This window comes from Lonchura striata, chromosome Z, assembly GCF_046129695.1.
Source record: "Lonchura striata isolate bLonStr1 chromosome Z, bLonStr1.mat, whole genome shotgun sequence".
NCBI classification, from domain to species: domain Eukaryota; kingdom Metazoa; phylum Chordata; class Aves; order Passeriformes; family Estrildidae; genus Lonchura; species Lonchura striata.
Window position 1 is genome coordinate 23,106,575 of NC_134642.1, and position 7,997 is coordinate 23,114,571.

Genomic DNA, 7,997 nt, shown 5'->3' on the forward strand with positions numbered 1-7,997 from the left:
ACAGAGACAGATAGTATTACTAAATTGACTGGAAAAATAAAATAGCTTTGATATCTGTAAACAAGAATATGGTTTCCCATTTGTCTCATTAACCTAGTACATTAAAAAAAATTTCTTAGCCTCCTATCTCTGAAGACAATCACCCAAGACATCTACCCATTTCATCTACCTGTCTGCTCATATGCCTGTCTGATCCCTTTTTCAACAAGCTGCAGCCACACTGCCTTTCAATTTTATGCCAGAGAACTCCTGCTTAACTGCTAGCCTCAGCCTATCTGCTCTGGACTGGTGGGGTAAGTTACAGTATACAACTACTATCCGAAGATCTAGTTCTTCTCTGACTCCTTCAGAAGCTTAGCGTTTATAACAGTTCCTTGTTATTCCAGATGACTTCTCCAGAATGTTATTTCATCATTGACAGCTGTGTTTTTTCAGACTGAGCTGTGCCCTGGATACTCAGCCTTGTTCCTACCCTGAGAGATGCCACCTCCTCAAGGGTGAGCAGCAGAAGCCCACTGCTGTGCAAGCAACAGCTGTGGTGAGAGAGCTCTGCTGACTGCAAGTCTGTCAGCACTGCAGTGGGCAGAGAGCTCTGCAGGTCAGAGTTCCCTGCGTCAATGACTGCAGAGAAAAAATGAGGAGAAAGAGAAGCAACACAAAAATGTTTCTCTGTTCCCTCCAGAGAATTAGAAATCTGTAAAGCAATCAATAAAGTGCCTAGTAGTGACTGGATTCCTATTGCTCCCTGTGAAGGTAGATTCTTATTGTATTCAGATACTGTGTTTTGATAATGATTGTAAAGTTAATAAGACAAATATATTAAAAAAAAGAAAGCCTGAGGAACTTGAGACGGAAAGAAAAGTGTGAGACAGAGGTAGAGAGATTACATAACTTTTTTTTTTTAATAGGCTTCTGGTCCATACTAGGTTATTTTTGTTACTGTTATTGCTGTGGTTGGCTCATTCTTTCTAAGCTACAAATACACAGGGAGAAAGCTGCATCCTTCTGTTTGTAAAATATGAACAGACTTCTTTACAATCCACATCTACAGCTCCACTGGCTTCTGATCAGTGGCTGGAGCCCATCTGCAGCAAGACACAGGCAATAGAGATGTCTCTAGTGAATCTCTTATTTTTAAATAACACTGGAAATAAACATTGAAATCTGGTTTCTCGCCAGCTTGATTCAGAAAAGAGTAGAAGTTACAGCAGGTTAAAACAGGCATTCAGCTATAGAATAGGGTCAGAACAAAGGTTCTAAATCAGTAAAAGCAGTAGCAATCACAGAGGTTTTATGTAGAAAAGTTCTCCTTAGTACCCAGAACACTCAGGGGTCATGAATTCTTTTGTCACACAGATGTTACAAAAAGAGCATAAGTATGCACGCACACACACACACACATACACACACACACAGAGAGAAGAAGATAAACTACTTTTTAACTGCACATTAGCTTTGGGAAACACAAAGTTATTTCCTAAATCAAGACATCAAAAGTAGCTGAGTTAAGGGAATTGTCTGTGTTGGTACTTATAATCCACTTCAGAGGTGAGGGGGAAAATGCCTTCCACTGGGCTAGCATGCTTTGCAGCACATTTTCTTCTAATAAACAGCATGTAGTTATTGCAGTTCAGTGTGTGCACAGCTACTCTTCTTCACTTGGAGATAAAACTGTTCCCACTAGCATTTCTGAGAGAGGCATCTTCTCCTCCTTCTCCAAACACTAAGCAGAAGTCTTGAGACATCTCCCAGTTCTCTGTCCATCTGTTGATGGTTTCTTAAAGCAATTTTTAAAGAAGTCTGCCTCAGCTACCAGCCATGAGATACCACTAACTGCTCTGTACACTGCACAGTAGTCACGTGTCTGCAAACTATCAGACAAGTTTTGCTTTGTTTGTGAAAGCAGGAAATTCTGTGGGAAGCTCTACCCAGAAAGGGTACACTGCCTGCCAGAGTGGAAATTATGTTAATATGGAATATGGGCTCTGTAAGTGTACATGTCCATTTTTTAGGCTTTCTTTTTTGCAAAATGGTCTAGGACTGCACAACCTGCAGGAGACCTGCAGCTGCAATGCTTTCAAAGTTTTGCCTGTGCCTGTTGAGATCCTTGGCTTAAAAGCTGTTTTGCTCAAGCTTTCCATAGGCTCTAGGATTTGGCCCTCCTAAGAAATTTTTGAGAATTGTAGAGGAAACTGTCACCTTATTTTCTGTGTCTAAGAGTTTGTCAGTACTCTCCTGTGCAGAACCTGTCCCTGGATGAACTGTGCTGAAGAAAGGCACTTTCCCCTTCACCAGGAAGAGGAGCCTTATATAACTCCTCCTCACTGATTGCACAGATGCATTCAAAAAGTGCTGTATAATTTATTCACTCTCTCTTATGCATAGCTCCAACAGCAATGACATGATGTGGCTTTTTTGCAAGTGGTGTGGAAGTTACAATGAATTAATTGTCCAGGTGGTCAGGCTGGATTTTGAGCTGCCAGCAACTTTCACCTGGTTGCAGATCAGCACAGCAAGCAGAGGTGGGAAATAGCTGTGCTTTTTAAGGTCCTTCATTGCTCCTCCTAAGCAGATTCATTGCTCTTTTTGCTGCTGTTAGCTGAATGGTAACCATTTATAAAGATGTGCACTGTGGTGTTTGAATCACTTTTAAAGTGATGTTTCAGATTTTCCCTTCACATGGTAGGAGAGAGAGGTACCTCTCTCTTTCAGTGCTCCATCACTTCCTGCCATTCTCCTTGAGGAGTTGCTCTTGGAGCTCCCAAGAGCTTTGAAGCCCTTATTATGGCAGAGCAGATGCTATACTCTAAGTGTGGCTCTTTATGGTGGGTACACCTGCACTAGCTGTGCCACGGAGTACACTCATGGGCATACATCTCAGTGTGTTTTTCCTTTTCTTAGTCCAGTATGATTAAAGATCAGTAGCTCACTAACACCACTAGTGATAGTGTATGCAGAGATGGTTTTATCTAGCTGGTTTATCTAGATGTAGATTTACTGAATATTTTGCAGACTAGCAGCTCCTGAGTACTCACTGGATGTATCTCATCTTGCTCTGCGGTAGCTTTACTGCCTTACCTGTGAGATGGATACTTCCACGAACAGCAGTCATTCCTTGGATTTGCACTGCAGGCATACCTCTGCTGGGAGAGGTATTAGACTTGTTAGGAAGTGCATGAATTAACATCACATTTTGGAAGATCCACCTGGGATAAAGAGACCTTAACAACAAGAAAAAAATGTTATTTCACAGCATTTGCGATTCCCAAAATGATTCTACCTATAATGAAAACTGGATACTCATAGGATGAAAAAGAGCTTTTAGTTTTAAAATTATGATTTACCTGCTTTATACATAAAGAAAAACTCAAACAAGCAACAAAAAAATAACAAAACTAAAACAACAACAACAAAAACCAACAAGACAAAAATACTTTGTTTTTTTGTAACAAATATCCTATTCTTCTATACATGCAAGTCTTTTTCTTAACCACTTTTTCCCTTGGTTAATAGCCTGGTACATAGTATGTTCAATAATTCAAGACTGAGCTAAAAATGGGTTTGGTCTACTTTCTTGGAATATCCTCTGGGAGTATAGAGAAGAGAACTGGAGAAGCAATTATTTCATGCTGCAGCTGTATATTAACTGGTTTCTTTCTCACTCAAGTGGCATCTGCATTCTCACAGCTGAGGTAATGGAGGAAGTTAGGACTCTTAAGTGCATCTGTGAGTCATGGGAGGTGATTATCGCAGCAACCAGAAATTTACCTCCTTTGCACCAGGCAGTTCTTTGTATGGACTACTTCTGATTAAAGTGTCCACTCTTCAACATACATCATCATCTGTTTGCTAAGGTCTTGATTAAAAAGTTAATTGACTAATCAACTGATGAAGGTCTTTATGTGTCTGAGGGAATGGAGGTTCCTATATGATTTGCTTTATTTCTGCAGGCTGAAGACAGCACAAGCATTGTGACAAGAGGCTACTTCCAGCTGATCAGTTCTCCAGTGGTAACATTATACTTGGGGAATCAATAAATGACTCATTTCTTTTAGAAAATCTCCTTGGAATCAGCCTTTTCCTTCAACTGATTATGGGCTGGCTTAGTGGCAATCACAGGGTAAAACAACCCCAGCAGCACGAGGAAAGTATTAAAATGCAGGATGCAAAAGGAAATGAAGATCAAGACTCTAGTCTAAACTGATGAGTACCTTGCATGTGAAAGACTGTCCTACTTCCTTGACAGGGCATTTGGGCGACTTACCTCTGCATACCATGACAAGAGAAAATGGAGTTCAGCTCTCTAATGTAGCATGTAAACTTGCAGAACACTTTATCAGTAGATAAATCAGTTACTGAAAGCAAAGTTACAGGGGCCCATGATGTATTACACTGAGGTTCTGACTCCTGGGACTTACATATTCAGTGCAGAAAAGACTCATGTCAGTGACAGCTAAAGAGTTGTGCCAAACCAGCTCAACTCTCTTCAAGCTTTTAGAGCTTACAGCACATGCGTATATAACATTTTTGTAAGGCCTGAAGCTTTTCATTATAGAGGAAATATGAAGAGCAGGTACAGGTACAATGCAGATGTATGACCTTTGGCAATGTGACTGCTGAGCACAGTTTCAAGGTAAAAATCCAAAATACACAAATGGCTTCCAAAATCACAAGGTTAAAGAAATGCAGAAAAATGCACATATTTTTAGTATACTTTTCCCCCAAATGACCCAAAATCCTTGTAGAAATGCAAGTAGGTTAAATATTTGCAGGTGGAATGTTGATAGTTACAGCCCTTTCCTCTTCAAAGGTTGCCAGCAGAGCACTGGCAGAAAAAGCAGTTTGCAATGCTAAGAAGCTGAACTCAGAAGGCCTAGTTCTTTTCCACCAGTAGGAAATGTGATGCCTTAAAGTTTGCCAATTACTTTTTTATGATCATTGTTAATAAGTAATACTACAAAGACATGATTGAGGGTGACATACGCTGCATCTAAGCTTTTAAACTATTATGAATGCTACAGAGACTCCATCTTCTATATCTTATTCAGCACCTTAGGTTAGCCTGATGAAGCCTCATTCTATTTTGTCTGTCTTTTCCTACTCCTTCAAGCTTCAGAAACCTTACCAAGTATGTCTGCCTTTCACCAGTGGCAATAAATGCCAGAAAGGTGTTAACAGAATATAGTAAGATTAATAACCATGCCAATTTGCCAGAGAGGCAACTAAGAAGTCTGCAAAGACAGTCCAATGTAAATTCCTTCATGACACAGGAAGGAAACAACCGCCTCAGAGTGAGAAATCAAAGGTTCCTCACAGCAGCGAAGAGTGCTGTCTGAGGGAGAGCCAGCTCACAGCAGCACTTCCCAGTGTGCTCTCCCAGACAGCAGTGTTTTCATGCTCAAGGACGTAATCAGAGGTTCTTTTTTTTTTTCCTTCCCATTTAAGAGTCTTGCTGATTTTGTTTTTCATTAACTTCCCTCTTCCCCTAAGCCCACTAAAATTACCTCATGGCTGTGAGCTCCACAGCTTTATTCATGAAGGGGGTAAAAAAAGTTGCTAGGTGGGGTTTCAGTTTTATGCCTTCTGTTTCACATCTTCTTTTGACAGAAGAGATGTAGATTCCTGCCTTTCATATCTCTCACAAGAATGCAGACCCTGTCATAATGTCCCCACTTACCTCTTTTTCAGGTTGAAGTGCACAATATGTCCTAGTTCTTCAACAGCCTCCAAGAAGGAAGTTTTTCCTTATGCAATAACAGGAGAAAACTGAAAATGCAGACAAAGTTGTCTTCAGCATTTCCTCAGTCTTGTTTCAAAAGGACAAACTCCAGAAGGCAGTTTCTTTCCTGTAAAGCTTTAGCTAAACAGTGCCAGATGGGATTGCACTTGCTGAGGTGTTAACAAGGACATGGCCTGTCCTCTCCCGCCGCACAGGCCCCGCTGCCTTCAGACAGCAACAGCTCAGTCTGTGCTATTGATCTGGAAGTGTCACTTACCACATGGGGACACACATCCCGTTTTATCCAGGGATATAAATAACAATATGAGCATATGGAGAAGAGAAGGCTCTTGGTCTAGAAACAGCTTCATATTTACAAGTTTAGTTTTTAACATCTGGTCTAGCTCACAAGGACTGCGAGCATGTCCTGACACTGAGATTGTTCCTTCTTATGTTCTTCACTCTTCTGGTAATTAGCTCTTGTAGGTTTCAGCACTGACCTTGTACTCCTACTCAAAGTGAAGGCCACAGATGTTGCTGCTACAAAACATGCTTCTCTACAAAACATGACTAAAGGCAGAAAAAATTTGGCCTACAGGCCCAACTGAAACCATAGATATGATGATTTGAAAGTGCTTATCTGGCAAATAAATTATCAGCTACAAGCCAGGGAAAAAAAAAAAGGCAGCTAACAAATTTTGCCATCAACATTCAGCTGCATTGCAACTTGTGAGGGGGAATAAACTGTGACCTTCTGAAAGTCTGCAACTAAACCAGGAAAATTTCAGACACAAAAACCTTAGTGCATTTCCCAAAAACTTCAGTAAAAGTACTTTGTGTTTCATAAGAAAATTAATGTGTAACATAAGTGTTGGCCACACATTCATTGTTCTCTTCTGTGTCTGTACATTTACATGTTTTATGCTTTTAACATAATTTCTTGGGACAAATGATAACTTTGAGAGAGGCAATACTGCAATACCCTCTATCAGTCTCTCTCGAACTTCAGGAAACTTTTATTTGTGTTTCTATTTTTAAGCCTGAAAGTTAAAGATTTACAAAAGGGCCACCCTACCCTGCCATAGCTGGAAATTGCTTTTGCACTAGTCACTCTTAATTTTCACCAGGGACTTGGGAGTGCTGTTGGAGGCAATGTGCACTTGCAGCCCAGAAGCACACCATATCCTGGATTTGATCAAAGCAGTGTGGCCAGCAGGACCCATTTGCTCTGGTCTGGAGTGGTGCGTTCAGAGAATGGCTTCAGGCTGAAAGAGAGTACGTTTACACTAGATAGGAGGAAGAAATTCTTGACTGTGAGGCTGATGAGGCTCTGGAACCAAATGCCCAGACAAGTTGTGAACACCAGGTCAGTGGAAGTATTTAAGGTGGTTCGATGGGGCTCTGACCAGCCTGGTGTATCCCTTTCCACCACAGGGGATTTGGAATTAGACATTTAAGGTCACTTCCAACTCAGGCCATTCTGTGATTCTATGGGACAGTGTGTATGCGTCCAGAAAGTCCTCATCACTGGGCTTTCTCTGGGTACAGCATTGTACTGTATTGTAGTCAGTTATTTCTTCCATGAAAAAGTACATAAAAACCCCTAACTGACAGATGAACCAACCAACCAATCAACCCATCCCCACCCCAATAAAATTCCAGAACTCAATCCCACCCAACTCAACCCCAAAACCCCACAAGCAACAAAATCAAAGCAAAAAATACCCACCTCAAACCTCAAAGTTATTGTAGTATTGACTGCTATTGTAGATATTAAGGTCCTTCAGTCAGCGGGCAGATAAGAAGATCAAGGCTGGTACTGCAGGCAGTAAAGATGTACTGATCCCTCAGAATTTGTATACTCCTGAAAGGTTTTTGCTTTTGAGCTACTTTTTGTGCAGCCCACCGCGCTTCCGTGACTGCAGGGAGATCATCTGCAGCGTTTTACTACCACCCAGTGGGAACCGCGGGGACAGCCCGGGCCCGGGAGCATCCCTGCGGAAGCACATCCCACTGGCCCGGGAGATTCCTGCAGAGCCCCTTTTCCCACGGCCGCAGGGGCGTTTGCTCGCCCGCCGTAGGCACGCGTAGCTCCCGTCAGCATCCGCTGGGTGTTCATACCCGCGCTCAGGGAACACGGGGAAGAGCTTTGGAAAGGGTACTACTACTATTACTACTACTACTACTACTATTATTATTATCATTATTATTATTATTATTATTATTATTATTATTATTATTATTATTATTGATATTAATAATAATAACTTTAATTATC

The 7,997-nt window shown here is 41.3% G+C and overlaps 1 long non-coding RNA gene across 1 annotated transcript; it reads right to left on the reverse strand.

The window, feature by feature from the left end:
- Positions 1-875: 875 nt before the first annotated feature.
- On the reverse strand, positions 876-7,583 carry LOC110473163 (uncharacterized). The gene is made up of 4 exons (XR_004149328.2): positions 7,449-7,583; positions 5,678-5,766; positions 3,079-3,221; positions 876-1,085 (listed from the first exon to the last, which is right to left on the reverse strand). It is a non-coding gene; the product is annotated as an uncharacterized LOC110473163 (long non-coding RNA).
- Between the last annotated feature and the right edge of the window lie 414 nt (positions 7,584-7,997).